Consider the following 23,578-nt stretch of genomic DNA (forward strand, 5'->3'; position numbering starts at 1 on the left):
AAACTTTGGGGTATTCTTCAGAACTTAGGACATTTTAAAATGTTTTTATGGATTTTAATGTTATTTTTCTCTACTTTGTCAAGTGTAGCGCCATACCTGCTCTACATGCCATAAGCTAGCTACCGTGGCATGCAAGTGGGGCAAGGGGCTGGAAATTGAAACACACACACACAGATGCACACAGACAGGGGTAGTGCCAAGAATGCCCAGAATTCCCCTTTATTGTGTTTCAGGGCAGCTTATGTAGGATCTCCTTCCACACCCTAACTCTCAGCTCCAAGCCCGGAAACCACTCTCCTGCCATCAGGAACCCCTGAGGTTCTCATGTTCAGAGCAGCTGCAAAACAAGTTGTTTGCTCAGAGCAGCTGAAAACATAGGAAAACACGTGGTTTACTCTGGCAGGCAGGGGAGGGGGTCACAGGAAATTCAGGGTCTGGGGGTCCACAATCCCCAACATCTCCCTCTTTTCTATATAATTAGACCAAGCTTCTAGACTGGCATGGGCGTAGCACAAATAGGATAGCAATAAGTTGGAAAATGCCCTAGCGAACATAGTCACTGTACAAGATAGCCACGGCAGCCGTCTAGCTGCTGGCAATTCCAGCTGCCGTGGAGGAGGCCACAGTGGTGACAATAGCAGACACTATAGGTCAGGGTGATTCTAAAGTCTCGACTGGGATGGATTGACAGTCGCCCTTGAACTCCAGATCCTCTTGCCTCTGCCTCCTTCAGCAAATCCTACCGGTGGCTGGGACGGCTCCACCATGCTGGGCACCAACGGGGCCAGGGCACACGCCTCCCACTGCTACTGGGAGCCAGGGCAGCAGCAGGCTCTGGAACCTTCCGTGGCTACTGTGAAGGTCCTGCAGGAAAGCCCACCGCTAGCACCTCTTGGGCATGCAGAGCCGGGGACTGCTGCCACCTCCCTGCCCCACTACCGACTTCTCCATATGCTGCGTGGACGGGCAGCCCAGCAGGGTCTGGGTGGCTCTGGCTCCCCTCAGCTTCAGCACTTGTTGCCACAGTTGCCCACCTACGGCATCCCCCTCAGCCCCACAACCTCCAGTAAACAATCATTTAGGGAATTTGGGCGTAGTTCTCTCTAAACTACTTCCTGCTGTTAGTTGCGTGAGGTAATTTGGGGGGGGGGGATATTCACAGCAACCTTTAAGGGGAGTTGGTCCATCAAACCACATTAGCCTGGAATGATTCCACAGGTTCTCATTTTCTGTGGAAACAAAAGCAGAACCTCTTTTCCAAAACAACAAATTCTTAGACTCATAGTTGGAAATCAAGATACCTTTCTTAGCAGTACCCAGAATCAAATGTCTCTCTCCAGTCAAAAATTAAAAGAAAGCACAATAATAAACATAATCTAGATTCTCTGTGCACATACTATCTTTTCAAGACCTTCAATTCACCCTCCTGCCTCCTCTTTATCACTTGCCTGCTGGCCAGTCTTCCCGAGGGCACCCCTCAGAGAGTCTCTAGTTCTCCATCTCAGTGGTGCTATCAGGCAAGAGTCTGGGGCTGAAAAAATACACACCCATCTTCAATTCATCCTCACCATTCCCGAGAGTGATCTCTCAGGGATCCCTAGTTCCTGATCTTGCTGGGAGCCTCCATTTGTAATGCAATGCCTGCTCTTCACGCCATGTGCTGTGGTACAGTTTGTGAGGCAGGCAAGGGGCTGGAGATTGAAACACACACACAGACACACATGCAGAGAGACTCAGGTAACACCAAGAATGCCCACTTTATTGTGTTCCAGGGCAGCTCATATAGGGTCTCCTTGACTAATGACCACGCCCTAACTCTCAGCTGCAAGCCCACCAGAATCCACTCCCCTGCTATCAGGAACTCCTGAGGGTCTTGTTCTCAGAGCAGCTGCAAAACAAGTTGTTTGCTCAAAGCAGCTGCAAGCACAGGAAAACAAGTTGTTTACTTCGGCAGGTGGGGTCCCAGGAAATTCAGGGTCTAGGGATCCACAGTCTCCAACAGTTAAATATATAGAATATATTACAGCTTAATATCCTAATGTGCTAATCCTTTTATCTGTGGAATCTCTGTCTTGTGCTTTCTAGGGTCCAAGGTCTGGGAATGAGCACAACTCCACCTGTGCTTGAGGAAGGAGGTTTTCTGACCCATAGTTCCACCATTGGTGTCTTAATTCCCATGTCTCTGTTCTTCCCTCCAGCGTCTGTGTGAGCATGTCTTTTTCTCTGCTCTAGTGTTGATGGTGGTCAGTGACTTTCTGCTGTTGTTCTGAAGCCTTATCTTTCACATCTTCTGTTCTTCACCTGCTCACTTCTTCCTCATCTTTTTCACTCCTTTTGGCCTTTGAATAAGGTGGTGATCCTGCAGAGGCACGACCACCGATGGCACCAGACTACAGTGTTCTCTATAGACAACCCGGTCCCTCTGAGAGTCCCTGGACTTCCACCTTCTGAATGTGCAGATGTGCTGGGTTTGTTGGAGCATTGTGCTTCACTGGCGCAGGCTCACTGGCTAGAGATCAGGACCATTCTTTCTTGATCTATCTATCTATCTATCTATCTATCTATCTATCTATCTATCTATCTATCTACACTTATCTTTCATGATTACTATTTTTTACCACAATGTCTTCCATGACTGAATTTGCTCTGCACAGAAGATTCTAGCAAACTGATGTCACTTTATTATTCCATCAAAGACTTTCTGGAGCCCAGAACAGGTAAATGCATTTCTCACAAGCCTTTATGCCAAGCGTTATTAGATTAAGGAGGTTGGGCTTGTTCTAGTGAAGCCATTTGTCCTCTTTGGGGACATCTTTTATTTTGGACCCTTATTTTATGTAAATCCTTGAGATTACTATCCCTGTTATTCTTTGCTTCTTCTCTAGTAATTTTTGCATTCTGAAAATCCATTGGTGCTGCCTCTCTTGGTACTGTGAACTTCACAGACTCCTCCTCAATAACCAGGCCAACTCATTGCCCAGGGGCTTGACTAGCACATCCCCCATCATGCAGGTCTTACATACATTGGGTGGAGCACGTGCAGAGTCTTCTTTTTGTGTTTGTTTGTTTTGTTTTATTTTGAAATGGATTTTGATATGAAGTTTGATATGGCCTCAAACTTCAGGCAAACCTTCTGCCTTAGTCTTCTGAATGCATATTCTCCTGGATTGTACCCTAAGCTTTAGTGACCAGTCTTTCCCACTTTGCATCTGTCTTGAAACCTCTGCCCAGGAGACATACTTCTGAAGGGTTTTTTTTTTCAATTTCCTTTGAGCTTTGAGAGTGGTTTTGTCTGTGAAAAGGGTACTTTCCCTACTATGTGATTTGGAACTCTGGTCAGGCCTTGGCTAGAAAACAAAAATAAAAACAAAACCAAAGCAAAAACAAAAAACAACTAACTTAGAAAATTTCATTTGTCAGGAACTTGGCAATAATAGCCCCTTTGTCGCTAGAATCCTTCTTTGCAGTGTGGGTGGCTCAGATGGTACCTAATTAATTACATTTTCCTATAAATTCTCAGCAGTATGCTTCCTATTTTTTTTCAAATAGAGGACTAATGCCCATTCCATTTCTAAGGCAACCGAATTTCACAGCTCACAGAATAGGGAAGCCGACATGTGTACATAGCATGCTGCTTCTGCTGTACTGTTGCCCAAGTCACAGGTTGTACATTGCCATTCAGTATATATCCTAGGAGAAACCAGGCCTAGTATTGTCAGCGCTGACTTTGAGTTGTGCTCTGTACTAGACTCTTCATATTCATGATCTCACTAGATCGTCACAGGTCTTGGAAGCAGGTACTTAGGCTAGCACACTTATTTAATAGATGGAGGATCCTGGCATGGTTTTCCATAGCCTTTATTCTAGCAGTTAGAGGCAGAGACAGTTGGGTCTCTATGAGTTCGAGGCCAGCTGTATCCATAGATATTGTTTCAATAAATAAAAAAAGTTAATTAGTTAATTGAGGTCAAGTCCTTGCCCAGATTGGACAACTGTGAAGTGGTGGCTGTTTAGGGTGCTCTGAAGGGTGTTCCTGGAGCCAACGTTTCCAAGTCCAATGTATTCATCGTGTTTGCAGAGAGATGGTCAGGCTTAGGTCTCTGCAGTTCCTGCATGATGCTATATAAAATCTTTATGTTATAAAATCTTTCATGTTTTTAATTAAACAATTTACTTTCATAGAAATGTTTTCTTAGTCATAGAATTTTGGAGATTTGAAGACAAAGATGCCTGACAATTATGAATAGGAACAGGAAAAACATATTAAAAACCTCTGACATGGACAACATGGTCATCTGAAAGCTCACGCTTTGAGAATCTTGCAGTCCAATTACTAATTGCAAAAGAATCTCAAAATATTTACAATACGTTTGTGATTTTTGCATTGGGCTAAATGCATTGTTTCTCTTGGTCACATGCAGCCTGTGGGCTTGGAAGTAGGTCACTCCTATACTATTGCTCTTAGAAATAATTTATTTCTAACTTTGAATGCTCCTTGGAGGGTTATATCCTAGTAGGAAAGAATATACACACAGGAATAAAGGTATATAAAATAAATTGATTTTTATACAAATTTATGACTTTATCACATATGCTTTTTCTCAGTAGAGGTGAGTAAAATGATTTGTCACGTCTACATTTTATATCTTTCTAGGTCACAATTTTTTAAAAAATATATTTATTTTTAGTCTTTGTGTGGTGTGTGTGTGAGGGAGAGTATACGTGGGGTGTGTATATATGTGTGTGTGGTGTGGTGTATGTGTGTGGTGTGATGTGTGTGTGTGTGAGTGTATGTGGGGTGTGTATATATGTGTGTGTGATGTATGTAGTGTGTGTATATATGTGTGTGTGATGTATGTGGTGTGTGTGTGTCTCTCTGTGTTTGTGTCTGTGTGTGTGTGTGTGTGTGGTCTCTTTACTCACTTTTCTATGTCTCTTTCCTTCTTGATTTCTCCATGACTTGGCTGGAATAGCTGCTGAGCCTCAGAGCCTCTGCTTCTGGCTTGTCTGGTGTGTGGCTTAGGAGAAAAGCAAGGAAGAATGGTGGACTTTTTTTTAATCTCCTTGGGGGTTTTGCTCTAGAATACTGACCCTGAAGTACTGGCAGGCTTGGTTGTCGTCTGCTGCCATTAGACACCTAATTTCTTATTTTGTTCAACCATAGCAGCTGTCTCAGCAGAGAGGTTTGAGCAGGCAACGACAGTCCCTCATCAATAACCAATACCAGAGTTAGAATTGTTTGCTTTTCTTTGGCTTCATTTAATTTACTCAAATAATGAAATATATATCACTGAAGCTACAGTGTTGACACTGTAGTTAGAAAAACCGGGCTTTCCTTCCAGGACCAATTGGAAACTGTGAGTGTGGCCTGTACAATTCCAGCTTCCCATCTGCAAAATGGGCTCGTTGCTCCTTCTACTTACTCTTCGGAGCGCCTGAAATACTTAAAGCAAAGAGAAAAGCGAGTTTTCCGACGAGACAATCTTGTTCCTTATTCCTCCCCGCTTTTATAGGTTAGCTCCATGTGGGAGTTGGGAAACGAGCTCTTAATTAAAATCTTACTCCGGCACCCAGCAGTGCCATCGCTCGTACACGGTGTCATCCTGTCTGTTTGTCATCTGCCACCGTCAGAAAGAACTGAAGGAGGCAAGCAGATGCCGCTCAGTGTGAAGCATAGCAGAGCGGGGAACATCCTGAGCCTGTGCCATCCACGGGCCCGGCTCGGTGCAGCGTTTGGGAGGGATTGCAAGACGTTTTCTAAGAGGAAAGAGAAAGCTCCTGGTCTGCAGAGGCGACTCTCATTTGCCTCGGTCATTCGTGCGCATTTTGAAATGCCACTGTTAGAATAGACTCAGGCGTGTTAACCCGTGCCCTGCAAACACACAAGCAGGTGAGCTGTCAATAGACATATCGTGGTCATCTCAGTAAGCCAAAATTGAGTCAACTTCTTTTTCTGGGTTAACCTAATCTAAAAATAACACTTTCATCTCTCATTAATAGGCTAGCTGTTATCTAATGTTTTGCTGTGGGTTCAGGGACCAAAAATAAATCATTCTTTGATTATAGGGTGGGCCCAGCTGTGCTGACTCATGCAGAATGGGTCAGGGCACAGAGAATGATCTGTCCCAGGTCTCGGCTGAAGCAGTTCAGTAGATTCTAGGCCCTGTTTCTTTCCTACGGAAGAAGGTATGGTAACTCCTGAGCTGGTCCAATTAAAAACTGAAAGCTGTCCAGCATCCAGTCATGATTTAGAGTGCCAACATGGTCTTCCTACAGATAATTCCATATTGAAGACTAACCAGCCTCAGCAAGGGACCTGGAGGAGATGAGGTCATGAACAAGCACGGACAAGGGTGAGGGCAATGTGCTGTTCATACCCAGTGGATTCTCCGGAACAAGCTGGTCACTGGGGTAGATAATAATACCAGTTGTCAAGTTGGCAGGATCTAGAGTCACTTAGTAGACAAATCTGTGGGTATGTCTATGAGGGGCTTTTGAGACTGGGTTAAGGTGTGGAGACCCTCCCTCTTAAATGCGGGTAGCGGCAGCCATAGCCTGGCTATCAAGAACTAAATAAAATAGAGGGGCAAACAGAGAACCAGCATTCATTGCTCTCTGAAGTTCATTGTGAATGGCCTCGTATTCCTGTGCGTCCCCACCATGGACTGTACCTTCAGCCTAGGAGCCAAAACAAACCTCTCCCTCCCTCCCTCCCTCCCTCCCTCCCTCCCTCCTTCCCTCCCTCTTTCCCTCCTTTCTTCCCTCCCTTCTTCCCTCTTTTTTGTTGCATTTGTCACCGTTTTGTCAAAGCAATGATAAAAGAACCAATCTATTCCTTCGTCTTTGGCACTGGGGGTTCTTTCAGCAGGATAAAATTCACTGTGGGCATCTGCCCTGGTCGTGGTAGAATGTTGACGTTGTATCTCTGACTTTCCTAGAGCCCAGTAGCACCCTCACCCAACCTCATCTACGTCCACCAAAGTGTCCTCTTCAGTCAGACAGTTAAGGACTGCTGCTTTAGGGGAAATAGTCTATGGCTAAGGGCTAGAGTCTTTATCATTTTGTCATCCGACGCACCGATAATGAACGGTAAGCACATCAGTCATGAATGAATGATCAACACTCATGGAGGCACAAGGACTTTACTTCTTGCCTAGGTTTATTCCACCATCAGTTGAGGCATTTATGTGAGTTTTGAATCCCATGTCTGTTTTGGTGGCATGGACGTAGTGCAGTGATTGTGTTACCCTCTTTGGAGTCTTCATTCGCTGTTCAGATTCACTTGATTTCACTCCCACTGTGTACATACTGTTGTTAGGCTAATCACTGGCAGCAAACTGTGAGACCTTGACCTAATATTATCTAATGTGTTTGGACGTCAAGTGGTGATGCTCCAATCTCTGACTAAGGTGATGGCAGAACCAGACATTTGTCTGGACTGGGACAAACTCTCTTTGGCTTCATCAGGGAAGCTGCCTGAGTCCGCTTGTGCAGAAATGCTTTACTGTGTGGCACAAGGAAGGTTCTCCCTGGAAACAGAACCTGGGGAGACAGATGTTGTTTGCTCAGGGAACAGCACAGAAGCACGAGGGGGACTTCTACCAGCCCCAGAGAGGCGTGCAAGCATGCAGAGCCACAGAGCACAGCTGAGTTCTGACCTGTGGCTGGCAGTGGGCAGATGCAGCCAGGAATAAAAGCCCCTTAAAGATCTGGTCGGGAGGCCTGGATCAATGTCCTCTGAACTTTCCTCAACTTTTATATCCCTGGAGCTGTTAGACTCAGGTAGACCAAAGCTCAAAGGAGAGTGGGATGGGGTTAGAGGTGGCGGTGGGCAGGTGTGTGTGGGGGGTATCCTGTCCTTTTAGTCTTCTGCATCAAGTACAGTGTCTGGCATGAAGGAGCGCCCCACCCCACCCCAACCCCGCACACCTGCTCCTGCGCTGAGCTAAACCCAAGGATCTGTGTAGGTCCTAGCAGAAGGCAAAATGACTCTGTTTAAAGATCCCTGGACCGATGCCTGAGCCCCTCCCCACCCTCTTCTCCTGGTCTTTATTGCCCCGCTCGCTCTGATCACCCAGTTAATGCAATCACAGGACTGAGTGCTTTTGCATTAGAAGGTAATTTATGGCCATCAGCCTTGCCCTTGATCTTACTGAGATGCAAGAGGAGAGGGATGGAACAAGGTGGACCGAGTGGATGTGAGTTGGAGCAGCTGCCTAGGACTCTAGGTTACCAGGACGCTGAAAGCAAGCACTAATGCAGGGCCTCAGGAAGAGGAGGGCAGAGATGGGAGCTGTAGCTTTTGCAGGCTGCAGTTTGCACTCTGCTGCTTCGGCCTAGTAAGCATATTCTTGAAGGAGACCCTGTCTTGCCGTCTGGCCCATATTTTATTATTGTCTGCTTCCTCTGCGGAGGACACGGAGCTTCTGATTGGATCTTTGAGGACTGATTCCGAACCCTTCTGAAGCTAGGTGCTTTGGAACCCCCTACCATAGCCAAGGCTGGACATTTCCCCAACTTGCCTTTAGAGGATGCTGAATGATGGTCTGCACTTAGTGGGTCTGCTTTTCTGTCCATGTGCTCCATGGGATGACTGTCCTGTTCAGACTTTGTTTTGTTTGATGAATGAAGATTTGGGCCATGTTGTTCTTTCCTGTCACTACCTCAAAGACTTTAATCAAAGGCTATTTGGAAATAATGCCAGCTAATTAGTGTTTATGATGCAACAGGACTGACTCTCCCTTGGTGCCTTAAACCTTTCCCCTGAAACCCAAACACACCACACTCCGGCATTAATTGTCAAGAAAGATGAAAAGTCTACCAGTCGCTTGCTGGGCGGAGGCCTCCTGTAGATGGAGGCAGCAGGACCCCACAGGCTGGTGCAGAGCGGGCTTGTAGCTGCAGATCCATCGCTCCCAAGGACACTGTGCTCTGAGAGTTGGCGGCTGACGCATCTGGTACCTAGCGCGAGTGAGCTCGTTAACCAGAACACTAAACCCTCAGCTGAGGTGCAAAGTCTCTTATCATAGTCATGGAAACAACTGACTGAAATCTGGCAAAAATCAGAATTCCTTTTCTGAGCCAGAATTTTCAAGATAAATGTGTGTCTGAGGCATGTTTTCTTTTCCTACATTTTTGTATTTGTTCATGTTTTCATAAAGGGCTCTCTCTCTCATTCAGACTGCATAGGTATTTGGCATCTACAGTAGATATAAACATATGGATCCTTCCAAGAAAGGAGGAACAGTCAGAATTAGAAACACGGGAGACGATGACAACAGCACCAAGTGCTTTGGCCACTGTTTGTCAATAACACGAAGAGGGATGGTATGAGGAGCCAGGCAGGACTCTATACCTATAACTGCAGAGAAGTCAAGGAAGCCCGCGGGCGCTGGGAAACATTCCAGGGTAGCCAGCTTGAAACCTGGCCTGTGTCAGATCAAAATTACCAGGCTAACACAGCCTTCTCTCTATCCACAAAGAATATGGGCCACCCTGTTCAGTGGATCCCGAGGCTGCACAGATACATGGTCTTATATTCTCCATTTGCTATGTTTTTGTTTCACACACATCTATGACAAAGTTTACTTTATAATTAGACACAATAAGATTTGCAATACCAAGAATGATTAGAACATTATACTGCAATACAAGTTTTCTAAAAATCTCATGGCTACTTATTTTTTTCAGAGTTTCATATTTAATATTTTGGACTGCATATAGTACCAGGTAACTAGAAGCTCAGAAATGAAGGCATAGCCTAGGGGAGACCCCTGCAAGGACCATCCACATAAATGCAGAAGCAGAGAGCCTGCCTCTTCTCGGTACCTGGCTAGCACAATGTGCCTAGTTTTGGAAACAATGTTTTTCACTTACCATTTTTCTTAACACAAGTCCATGCAGTACCGACATGAATTTGTTTCAACAACGCCTGTTATCTCTCCTGAGTGCGACACAAATCAACTGATGTCAAGCTCTGATGTTGTCAAGCTCTGATGTTGTCACGGGTGGTGATTTACATAGAAGTCAAACTGACTTTCCCTCAATTATCAACCAAAGCAAGAATTTGTAAATAAATTAATAACTGGAGCAAAATACAGGGATTTGCTTAAAACCTTTAAAGAGAACCAATCGTTTTAAAGCCTCTTTGCACCTGATAAGTATTTACTTTCAAATGAACAGGAATTTTATTATTTTTTTCCAAGAGATACATACCATAAATAAATATCAAAGTCTTTTCTACTATGAACTTCTTTATTTCTTAAGCAATTCTATGACTGAGATGTTTTAAGCTAGAGAGTTGACTCAGTGGTTCAGTGCACTTATTGCTCTTGCAGAGGACCAAGATTTGATTCCCAGCACCCACATGACTGCTCACAACCATCTCTAGCCCCAGTCCCAGGGGCTCTTTTGGCCGCTGTGAGCACCGGCTGTGTATGTAGTCCACATATACAGATTCAGGCAAAACACCATCCACATAAAATAAACAAATATTTAAAAGAAAAGATGTTTTAAGCCACGTGTGGAGGCACATGCCTGTTACTCCAAACAGCCAGGAGGCAGACACAGGAGGTTCAGAAGTTCAGTGCTAGATGGGGCTAAATAACAAATTCCAGAAAAGTCTTGGATATGTAATAAAGAGCAGCCTGTGATACATAGAAAGAACCTGTTACAGAATTTTTTTTTAGCTAACTATATAAAACAATGCAAGCTGAGCCCACTTCAGGTTTTATATTGAGCTACTCTATTAATATCAACAGAATGGCTCAAATGAAGATCTTGGTTGGTAGGATTGCTCACTCAGATTTTCGAAGACCTCACGCCCTTTGAGAATCGGATGACAGGTGTGGATGGGTGTACGCATCAGTGTGTATGAACACAGGATTTACAGGCTGCTTTAAGTGGTTTCTGAAGCCCCAGGAGCCCAACCCAATGCTTGAGTAAGCTCTTGGACCAAAGAAGGGGCATCTGCTTCCTTCAGAGGGAGCCATGAAGCTGGAAGAATTCTCCACATATGGCTCAGGTGAGAAGCCAGATCATGACAAAACCAAGAAAGTGCATCTATAAACTTTATAAAATATATTAAGTAAATTCAATTAGTGATCTCAAGAAAAGTTTTAGTGGCCAACTGTTAGCCATATATGGGATCTACACAGGGGAGACATCTAAGTAGGATCTATATGGGATACATATGTGGAATGCGGGAAAATACATAAAATTATATATACACATTTTTTCCAACATGCTTTTTAGGTCTCCCCTGTGCTCTCGTAATCAAAATCAAAAGTATTTCTGAAAAGCTACAGGCTTTATCTAACGTACACGAAGCAGTCTGCAGTCCGTGTCTTCGTCATATTGTAAAACTTAACAGCTCGGATGTGGCTGAGCCAGTTTTCCAGGCAGTTTTCACCTCTTCCCTGAGTCGTTCTGCTCACAGAAGAGATCTTCATTTTCTCTTGGAGCTTTGACATTTGTGAAGTTCAAATACACATGGGAAAAGACCAAAGGAAATGCCAAAGTATGAGCAGTTCCTTGGCAGGCTGAAAGGTTGGAGCTTGCCTCCTGGGAGTTTTCTGCTATCTCCTGATTGGAATTGTAAAGTGAGATCCTACTACAGCTGCCCCTCGGTATGCACGGGTGACTGATCCCAGGACCACACAGACACTGAACTTCGAGGACACAAAATGACACTGTTTCCAGAGACCTCCGTGCATTTCCTTACGCATCTACATAATCTCTGGGTGACTTACAATGACTAATACTACAGCAGAAGTTATATCATTAAGCAGATAGTTACAAGAAAGAAGTCTGCCTGTACATGTTCTTACAGACGCTGTAGTTCTTGAAAAATATTTTAATGATATTTTTGTGTTGTTGAGGAAAAGAAAATATAATTTCAAAGTTTTTTTAACTTAATAGATTGAAGTGTAATAATATTCTGCTTTATTTCAAGTCTTAGTGTACAAACGATTCTTATCCCTTAGTCACTGCCGTCAGGTCTGTGGTACTAGACCCCGGAGGACACAGAGTTCTCGGCAGTGTCTCTGGATACCCAAGAAGCAGGCGGCACTTTAGGGCATTCCTGCCTAGACTTGAGGGAAAACCAAGGGAGACAATAGGCCCAGTCTCCAGATCCTAACAGGCAAAACACCTCTGTCCCTTCCCAGCCTTCTGCTCCACAGCCCGGGCTCCTTCAGGCCCTCTCCCTAGCTGCAGGGTGGACTCTGGATGCCCGGGGGTCTCTTTCTACCCTTCATTTCCACACAACAGTGGCTTCACAGTGTGTAGAGGCTAGCACGTCAGCCTTGGCCGTGTGTGTCTTTCCAATTGGGATGGGCAGAGTCCTCGAACGCCCCACCGGGAAACTGTGATGCCATTGATATGCTGACTAAGCACCTAATTGAGGTGGGGTTTGTAATTGTACATGGTTGTTGGGACAAGTGAAGGTTTTCCGGAGAAACCCTTCTTGTCAGAAAGGCCTGCTTTGAGCCTCAGAAGCAGTGGCCCTTTCCCAGGAAGAATCTGTGCAAGACAGAGACACTTGCTAGACCACATCTACGCTCTAGTTTCCAAGGGAAAGGGGGGGAACGTATGTGGAATGACTTTTAGAATTGTAAAGACTGAGCGTTAATGCGGCCAACATGGGATTATACGTCCTTAAATACTGTGTGTTACAGCTGGACTCTGAGTGAGATGCCTCTCAGAGATGCTAGAGCCTTAGCAAAGGACCCCAAGAAGGTCACACCAAAGCCTTCCTCCCTCCTCACTCCCCCACTCCTCCGCTTCCCCACTCCCCCACTAGGAATAATAGTCTTAATTCACCTCCTCCTGCCAGACATGTGTAGCTGTCTTGGTAAATGGAAAGCGGTTAGTGCATCTAGTGACTTGAAGGAGATTCTCTAGTTCTACCTGACCTCTTGGAATGCTTGGTCCAGAGACCTCTGCCTGAGAACTCAACTGCTCCCAGGTGCTGGCTGTCTGGTCCGTGGCTCCAGCTGAGCAACAATCCCCAGCCAGCATCAATTGCCAACCACGTGAAAGAGCCACCTTGACTGTCCGGTATAGCTGAAATGCTAGGTGACCACAGCCCCGCTGACAGTGAATTAGCTCAACGGAGTCATGTCCAGCTGACCTCAGTTTACCAGAGGCCTCAGGACCCCACCCTGTCCTACCGTAGGACAGAAGAACACTGAAACAGTCAGGCACGGTGTCTGGCTATTTTTCTTTAAGTTTACAGAGCTAACCACAGTTCTGCTGTGTCGGTGGTTCTATTTCCAGACATGACATAGTTGGGAGGAGGGGTGACCTGGCTCAGTGGTCTCAGACCACTCCAGAAACCTCTGGTTGGGTGTGACCACAAGGTCAAATGCCTGAGGGCTGACTTGGCCCCTTACCTCAGCTGCAAGGCTCTTCTGCTTCTTGGGACTTTTCTAAGCTCTTGTCAGAGGATCACCTGGTTCAGTAGTGCCTGGCTCAGAAAGATTTGCCGTCCTATGGCCAGAGTTGCTGAGAGACTTAGTTTTTATGGTGATGTGCAACCAATACAATCACACACGGCCTTAGAGGAGGGAGGCAGCATCTAAGGCAGGGCCTGCGTTGAGCTCAGTTTTGAGGGCACTTGGAGAAGGCAGGAGGTAGATCACTGAGAACATCATAATCGAGAGGGACGGGATGCAGGAGTGTTGCGAGGACAAAGTGAGCCAAGGCTCACGACAGCACTAAGTCAGGATGCTACTAAAGACTTTTAAAGAGTAGTTTGGAGTAAGCCCCATGGGGTAAGCACAGAATTTGTTCTTAAGGCAAGCTTGTAGTGGTGAGAGAGGAAAAGGTGAATGTATAACTATTCTGTGCCAATGTATACCTGCCCCTCTATTGACAGGGAGTGACATTGATCTAAGTAACTTCACCTTGTTTGTGCATGCGACTGTAAGTGCATTGATTCCTTAGACTATAGTAAACATTTCACAGCGTGTAAGATTCTAAAGCCATCACATTCTATACATTACATGCAGGCAAGTTTTGTTACCTGTGCTACAATAAAGCTGTGGATCAAACAGCTCACACAGATTTAACAAACAGATCACTAAGAGGACATTTAATCCCCCAAATAATTAAATAGCAGGTTGGTTACCCACATTAAGTGAAACTTAGTTTGCGCATGGAATTTGGTGTGTTTTCTGATATTTTTGGAGTGTTGTAAGGACACATGGGCTGAATTATAAGACACTTAGTGGGGATTATGTTTGAAAAAAAAGAAATAACCCATGTTTCAGTCTATTTCCTGTTGGTATCACTGAAAACCTGAGGCTGGTGGCATGTAAAGAACGGAAGTTTGCATTTGCTTGGGGTTCTAGAACAGGGAAGTTGGAGAGTATGTCCTTTGTAAGGGCCTCGGATCACCTGAATTCCTAGAATGAGCTAGGACACGTTGGTATGTTCCAATTGGGTATTTTAATTAGGTTAGTTAAAATAATGGATTTTGATAGTTAGACTTTGATATTTTGATAGTCAACCTTGATGATCAGTAGTCTTAGGAATAAGTCAGGCATAACAAAGTGATCAAATAAGGGAATAGCCTTAGTGGCTAGCTTTAGAAGTATAATTTAATGGCTTAGGAAGGGAGAGAGAAGGATAAAGGACAAACCTGTTGACTCCATGTTTTGCCACACTCGGGCGTGTGTTTGCTGTGCTTGGACCAGCTAGAGCCCTTCTCCAGCTCCTCTGCGGCAGCCATGCCTTCGATAGCGCTGAGCCTCCAAGCCAGAGTCATCCTAAGCAAACAAAAACGGAAATAGAGATGATTCCTTTAAAGCTTCTGTTTGGAAAGGACCTTGTCTGAAATTTCCAGGCTGGGTAAGCTGTTCATGTAATTTGGGTGACTATTCTGCTGTTGGCTAAGAATTTTGCTTCCTCGGGTTTGTTAATAGCGCGTGTTCACTGTGCTGTGTGCTTCCCAGCTTCTAATATTCACTACAATTTCTTCAAGGACAAAAAAACTCACATTCAAGTACCTTTCTTGGCCTGGAAGCTAGCATTTTATACTTCTGGCTATTGAAGTATTGTGTAGATCACCACAATTTCAGAGTGTGGATCCTGTGTGTGTACATGCGTGTGTGTGTGTGTGATTGTCCTCATGTGTCTCAAAACTCATACTGAACAGTGGGTTCTGGGCTGTAGAAGAGGATGTTTTTTTCATCTGTCTTTCCTGACTTTGCCAGTTGAACAGAATATGTATGTGCCATCCTGCCTCACTCTTATGAATGGACATTCTTATACTCTCAGATGCACTGAAGATTTTCTGGAGAAAGCTGAGGACTGTGGAGAGACACTAACTGAGAGTGTTAGTGATGTTTTGTGGAAGTTCAGGATTTGAAGCAGTGCTGCTTAGCTTTCTGTTGTTGTAGTGTTTGGGATGCATCAGCTTAAAAAGGGAGCAGGCATTTTGGTACCCAAGCACTCGAGCTTTCTGTCCATGACTGACTGGCCACACTGTTTTTGGTAGATGGCAGCAAAGAACAGCATAGCAGAAACATATGGAGAGGATCCCTGGTTACTTTCTGGTCAAGTGGGGAAAAGAGCGATAAAGAGACCAGTGTCCACTGTGAAGTCACACCCCTAGTAACCTGAAGATCTGTCACAAAGCTCCACCTCTTAAAAATCCTACCGTCTAGAATAGCACCAAGCTGAGGACCAAGTTTTGACACAACTGGAGAACATCCCCAGGCTAAACTATAGCAGTTAGTAAAGACCTCATAACTAAAAGCCTTCCAAAGAGCCCCCCGACAATGGAGCAGCAGTGAATGCTGGGTGTCCAGTCACATGACCACAACCCTCCATACAGAACCATTTAATCTTAGACAGTACTGTGTATTCTAAGACTGACTCCCCACCCTGAGAGCTTTACATATTAACAGACATCCCATAAACAGCACTTGTGGTAATTAAATAATTACAAGAATGCAAGCAGTATAATGATAGCCTTTGTACACACACTTGTGTACACTATTATGACATTTTAAGGGGGAAAATGAATCTGTTAGGTCTAAGCATTTAACAAATTACATGATGTATAGGTTTCAAGACACAGCAACTTTGAGTTGGAGGCAGAACAGAGGCTAAAATAATAACAGGGTCATCTAAGTGCTCTTGCTTGCTGGGAGCAAACTGGTGGAAAGGGTTGTTGTACTTCCTATCCCGTCTGTCCTGTCTGTCATGCTGACTCCGCCCATAGGAGAGTACTCATAACTGTGAGACTGTGGCCCACGCCGAAGGGATCCCCTTGTTCACTGGAGCCATTTCAGAATTTGAGATGCGGCTGTTGCTTCTGCCGTTCCTTGTTTGGGGACAGGATGTGAACTCTTGTGAACAAGGCCCCATGCTTTGTTCAGTGACAGCACCTGGGTGGAACTTACCAGGTGTCAGTGGCTGGTAATACCGACCATAGACGCTCATTCTTGATGCCAAATCACCAGTCAGCTCAAGATACCAGTTTATTGGCAATCCCAGAACCTTGGCGATTCAGGATTTCACCAGCGGGAAGAGCATGAGCCCACTTTGTCCCCAGCCTCTAATGTGTTCTTACATTTAAAAAACATTGTCTCATGATGTTTTTAAGTATGGGTGTTTGCCTGCATACATGTCTGTGCACCACCTGTGTCCCCAATGCTTGCAGAGGTTAGAGATGGCCATCGTATTTCTTGGGACTTGAGATACAGATGGTTGTGAGCCACCACGTGGGTACTGGGAATCAACCATGGATCCGCTGGAAGAGCAGCCAGTCTCCTAGGCCCTGAGTCACCTCTCCAGCCCCACCTCCAATGGGTCACTTTGCCACTTTCTCCACTCTGCTCTTCTGCAGTCTGCCCCTCCCCCATCTGTCTCCCCCTCCTCAGGATCACCTCCGGAGAGCGGCAGGCTGAAGAGCACAGAGGCACTGTTGGGCTGTGTGACTGGTTTTCTTTCCCCTTAGCTTGAATTACAGATACTGCTTCATTGCAGCCCTTCCTCAGTGGAGCAGGGAAACAAGTCCAGAGACGGGGAATGACCCTCGAGCCCCATCCTTAAGGGTTCACTGTGCTCAGTTCTCACTCCAGGGCTCAGCATTTCTTGACAGCGGGCAGGTGGCCGGAAAGCACGCCTGTGATGTCACTGCTCAGGAGGCAAAGCTGAAGACTCCTGAGTTAGCTTGTCTTTGTTCTTGTCCTTTCTTTGCTAATAAGCCTGGACCTGTGATAGCCGGAGCGCCCCCCCCCCCCCAGAACTAAACAAGCCTTGGTGTCTGGGGAATAATAAGGACTTCCTTAGTGACTTTACGGGAATTGCTGCTCCAATTCCCCTCCACATCAGTTTTGGTAACTCTGTGCGCTGGATATCTGTTCTGTGACTGATGTTTTCCTGAAGTCTGTGACTGTCTGCCACTGCCTGCATAGTACCCCCACCCAATTGTAGCAGTATACACACACACACACACACACACACACACACACACACACAGAGACATACACACATTTACAGATGTGTGTGTGCAAGAGAGAGAGAGATACACACACAGAGACATACACATAGACACATTCACAGATGTACAAGAGTGCATACACACACACACACACACACACTTTTCTAACCTCCATTATGACTAGGACAGACGTGGGACTCAGTGGCAAACACGCCACAGTTTGAACTAATGAGAGAAAAGCATGCACCTGACCGTGGATCTCTGGCGATACTTCTTTTCCTAATGAAAGGGCAGATATGGCTGGAGGGGCCTTTTCTTCACGAACCTGCTTGAGTTTCGGCAACATGTTTGGAGGTACCATAACTGACTTATAACCAACCGGAAGCGGAAAGCTGAAGGAAGCTCAGAGATGTTGGCAAAGCCTGTACATTATTGAGTCATTACAATGCTAGCGACTGTTATTCTGTCGAAAAATAAACCTCCCCTTCTGTTGGGAGACAGGGCCTTTCAATGTGGCCTGCAAACTCATGACCTTCCTGAGTTAGCCCCAAGCACTGAGACTGTGTGTGTGATATAGGCTTTCCAAACCACTGTAGCTTTTCCCCCTGGTCTACTCAGCTAATGCCCTTGATACATTCTCACAGTTTCTTAGAAGCGAACAGGTTTTCTCCGTTTACTCATTTGAACCTTGTTACAGATGTAGACACGTGCTTCTTTTTGTGTGTTAGGAATATGCCTTCTGCAAACCTGGGTGTCTGTCCAGAGCCTGTCCAGGTCCACAGTAGTTAGTCGGAAGATCTGAAGGGGTTCCCCGCAGGATGCTGCAGGGAAACTGGTGCTCAGCCAAGAGTAGGCTGGGGAACAGGTCTGTTCTCTGTGCAGGAAAAGACGCTGCTTCCATCTGAAGCTTTGCCTTTCTGCTCACTGCCTGACACTTAGACATATTTAGGCTGGTCCACTTAGCAGCCTTAGCCTGGCAAGGTAGGACATGAAAATCATGACTTGTTCCCAGTTCCAGACAAGCGCCAACCATCCAGGCGCTTTATCTGCCGCTCCCTCTGATAAACCCGCAGCTTTCATAACCCGTCGTGGTGATTTATGCTAGGGTCATTAAGTACTCAGGCACTTCTGTCTCTTGGCATCGGAACACAGACTTCCAGGTGGAATTTTCCTTCTGTTTGTTAGTTTCTGACAACAGAGAAATGTGAAATTCTTTCCTGTATGGCATTAAAAATGGAAGCCGTTAGTATAAGTGGCTCTAACAAATGACTCACAGTAGCTGGCCCTGAAGGTGCTTGTTCGGCAGGCACTGTATGGAGGGCCTTGAAGCTGGGTCTTGAGTGGTAGCAATGATCCTCAATATAGTTACTGCTGTTCTCCCCTTGACATAAGGGAAAAGGCCATGATGCCCTGGGTGGACTCCATTCATATTAAGGGTCTGTGCTATAACAGTGTCTGCGAGGTGTGTGGTGTACGTCCCATGCTAAGTTTTCTTCCCTGTCAAGGGGTTCCAAGGTCTAAAGCAACCAAACAGGGCAGAAACACACACTCAAGGGAGTGAACTCTTCCACCTCTTTCAGTGGGTAAATTCTCAATATGGCTGTGAGACCCACAACCTGTGAGATCAATTTGTTCCAAGTTCCCTAGTTCCTTTGTGCAAGTCTCATTCCCACGCATGGAGGGGAGTGTATCTTTGTTAAGTTAGAGCTGTTGTGCAAAACCCCAACTTCCCATGCTGCTCAGGCTCTGCCAGAAGGGAGGCTGTTAATGTTTCTTTCTGTTTGCTAACCTGCAACAGTGATATAGAGCGTCCTGCAAGAGATAGGAATCTAGCTACCCTTCCTTGTCCACTGTGCACCGAGGAGCCAGAGTGGCAGCAGGCAGGCAATCCCAGGACTTCCATCTCAGTGCCCTTGTAGTGGGAAACAGACGAGCAGACTTTGTTTCACTTATGGAAGTCTCTGCGGTCTAGCCGTTCTATTGCCCAGCATGCACTCAGAGGAAGCAGAATCGGGATAGTGAGAAGCCATTGACTGCTTGCTACTGCCCTGTTAACGACCATGACCACAAGTGACCGTGACCACAAGCGACCACGACCGCAAGCCACTGAGGGGAAAGGGTTTATTTCACCTTATAGTTGGGGCAAGAACTCAAGTTAGGAACCTAGAGGAGGCAACTAAATCAGAGACCATGGAAGAATGCTGTTTACTGGCTCGCTCCCCATGGCTTCTTCAGCCTGTTTACTTATACCCTCTAAGACCACCTGCCCTGGGAGACTGCCACCCTATAGTGTGAACCCTCCCACATCATCACTAGACTTGCTCACAGGCCAATCTGATGGAGGCATTTTCTTAACTGAGATCCTATTTTTCCAGATAGCTACAGCTCATGTCAAGTTGACAAAAACCAACCAGACACTCACCCTCCCTTGCTCACTTGGCCTTGTTCACCCTTGCCAGTAAAAAATGTCCACTGTTACTGGGTGATCTGAGAGAATCGAGTTCCGACAGACTGGAACTCTATTCAGCAGTATGTATGAAATGCTACTGCTTGTCACAAGACAGATGGAGCTCATGACAGTATGTTAGTCAGGTAAGTCAGACACAGAAGCACAATCACACACTGTCTCTCTTCGTGGATATTGGAAAGAAGAATAGTGGTTAGCCCACGCCCAGAGAACTGGGAGAGCAAATTAATGTGGGCCCCATACTGTCTGAAAAGAAAACGTTTCATGGCCTTGTGAGACAGAGAGTGAGTACAATGAGCAATATTGCTTTACACTTCTCAAAATGGAAGTCTGAATTACCAGTGGATCAACTGTTAGGGTGACAAACATGTCTGCCCACTTCATCCCCCTCCCCCAGGACAATGTGATCCCCAGGGAAAGTACCTCTGGGACATTCCTAAAGAAGCTTAGAACCTTTTCATGACACACCTTGGTAACGTAGGTATAAGTATATATTCTTATATTTATATTAATATAGGTACATATATTCATTAATATATTAATTAGTATTTATATTGTAATATAAATAACAAACATTATTTTCTTAATAATGGAGAAAATTAAGTCTGTTTCTTTAAGAAATATTAGCTGTATTTGCTGCCAGGGGTTAACTATGGGAGAGTTTGGGAGGAAAAATTAGATTAAAGCATCTTTTAGGTGTGATGTGGCATCTTGAAGTCCTGTGGTCACCTGGTTATGAGAAACAATTTTTAAAACAATTTCTTTCCACCAATCACATATTTATCTGTGTATAGGGTCAGAGCTTTTGGTCAAGATTGAACTAAAACAACGTCCCAAAAGATTGGATGTAAGGCTTAAGTGGGAATTCCACTTTCCATTAAGCCAGGCATGAAACAGTCTTGCGAGTGTGTAAAGCAGGGACACTTTTGTTGTTAGTCTTCTCCTTTGTAAACTATTATTTATTTCATGTATATCCACACATGCATGCTGTAGAATAAACTTTTTGTATCCTGTAAAGATTTGTCACTTGGATTGGTTTAATAAAAAGATAACTGGCCAGTAGCTAGGTAAGAAGTATAGGTGAGACAGCGGGACACAGAGGGGGATGGGAAGAAGAGGGGCAGAGCCAGAGGAGTCACCAGGCAGCTGGAGAGAAAGCAAGCAAGACATGTTGGAGAGGAAAATGCCACAGAAACTTTGTGGCAGAATGTAGAATAATAGAAATGGGTTCACTTACAATGTAAGAGCTAGTTAGTAATAAGCATGAGCTATCAGCAGAGCAGTTATAATTACCGTTACGTCTCCATGTTGGTTATTTGGAAACTGGCAGAAAGGAAAGAAAAGTCCATCTACACATGCACATGTACACACACACACACACACACACACACATTAAAAAAACCTTTTAGGAGTTGCTTAATAGTTTTTAACAGTATAAAGATATCTGAAGTCCAGTAGGTTTGAGAAAGAATGTCTAGGAAATTGAGAACCCCAAGGAGACGCTTATTCAGTAGCTGTCAGAGGACTACTTGGACTGCAAAGGACAATTTTTCTGTGTCACCTAGGTGGAGTACTGGTATTCTTTTGGGTTCTCCTAGAACAGCGTTCATTTCCCCCGGCCTCACATCCTACCACCCAGAAGTGAACCTCTCTGGGCAGAAAACACTGACTTACACCGTTAGCCTGTTCTCCTTGTCCTGTGGTGGACCATGCAGAGGTTTTTAGGCTGAGAAATGTCAGTCCTACCTGATGAATGAGTCAAACTTCACACATTTTTTTTTTCTGCTGGTGAATTCTGACTAATACGTCCCTGGGTTTGGGGGAGCATTTGTTTCTTCAGTGTGAAAGGTCTAAGAGAGGCAACAGTGGGCATGTCCTCTATCTTCCACATTAGGGCTATCACACTGATCCTTCGAGATCTGTCATTGGGGACCATTTATACCGCAGACAAGGGCAGAGACTCTGAGCTAGGGGTTGGGTGTTTGCTGAGAGTCAATAATTAAACATTTTTATGCTCGGTACTGCTTAGCTCTTCTTATATTATAGGGAAATGAAAGCCATATGCTTCAAACAATGTCTGGCACTAGGCTGACTAGTGCTTAGTAAAATTAGCTTTTGCTATTTTTTATCTTTTGTATGTGCATAGGTAATTTTGCTGCACAGCAAAGTTTAGGAAGTATTGATTCTGTTGAAAATAATCAATTAGATTTTGTTCCAAACACTCCACATAAGGCATCATCAGTCACTGTTTTCTTGGCCCTTGATCCTGGAAAGTGGGAATCACGTCCATAGCATTGATACATATAGACCCAACCCACTTTTCCTATGGACAGGGGTCACTTGTCCTGCCCAGTCAAGGTCACACAGTCTGTAGACACTCTGATGCTGTAGATCTTATCAGAGTCTAAGATCCAGAGTAGCTCTGCATCTCTGTTACATCCACGTCGTCAAATGAATTTTTTCAAGTAGGGAGGAGGTTTGATGAATCAGAGCCACTTTTGGGCACAGCTGAGTGGGCAATAATTTATGGAGGACACAGAAAGCTGTGCAGCAGAGGAGGAAACTTCCCAGGGAAGAGATGTGTATACTTGAATGAGAATCAGATGGGAAGTGAGACAATTGGCTGGGTTGTCCACGCAAACCCACTGGCTGAGTCCACAAACACACACTGGCTGGGTTGTTCACAATCTTCTTCCTTTATCAAGATAAAAAGTTCTAAAAATCCAAAGAACATTGTCAAAGCCGTCTTATCTCTGAGTATATCCCTGCTCAAAGAGCCATTTAAACTGTTTTGCCTCTGGGTTGCTACAATCATAGGTTGGTAAGAAGGAAGTGGATTCTTCAAGCTGGTCCTCAGGTAGGAGTCAAGGCCCCATTCTGGAGTCATTCAACTGTGCCAGTGATATTTCACCTTTGTATTCTAACACTCTTGGAGCTGTAGGATTAGGGATTATGGCTTAGACTGTTTTCTTCTCATTTTTATTCTTGAGTTAAAAGAATTGTTTTGATTTCTAATCCTTAAATAGCTGAATTTGTGCCCAGTATGACAGCTAATAGGAATCCCTTCTGGTTTTTGTTGGCACTGCACTTCCTTGTGGATGGCTCAGGGAATCTGATGATATTTTTGATGTAGAGGCCCAGGACCATGGTGCCCCAGGAAGGTCTCATCTTCATCTGGGTCAGCACTTTGCCAAGCACAGACTACTTTTGAGACAAATGGCTGTCCCTTCTAGCAATCCTTCCCAGGACCAGTGTCGTCATCCTCTCTGGTATCTGTTGACAAAGTTTGTCGGGTTGCAGTCTACTAATGATTGCTTTTAAGTGGACTTGATTGATATCTGTATGCTCAGTTAAATCAATGATCAGTCAGGAAAGAGGAAAGGGATGGAAGGCAGGAAGAAAAGGGAGAAGAAGATCGAGAAGAAGCAAAAGGAATAGGAGGAAGGGAAAGGATAGAGAGAAGAGAAAGATGGAGAAAAGACAGAAGAGTAGGGGGAAGAAGAGGATGAGGGAGAGAAGAAAAAGGCACACCTGGTCACTTTCAGGTCAGCTTTGTATCTGAATGAGGGAACAACATCTTAATTTTGTCTGTGTGGACATAATCGTGGGGCATACTTGGTGAGTCGATATGAGGTGAACTTCTCTAATTAAATATA

This window comes from Alexandromys fortis, unplaced genomic scaffold (assembly GCF_014885135.2).
Source record: "Alexandromys fortis isolate MF-2015 unplaced genomic scaffold, M_Fortis_MF-2015_v1.1 scaffold_5, whole genome shotgun sequence".
NCBI classification, from domain to species: Eukaryota; Metazoa; Chordata; class Mammalia; order Rodentia; family Cricetidae; genus Alexandromys; species Alexandromys fortis.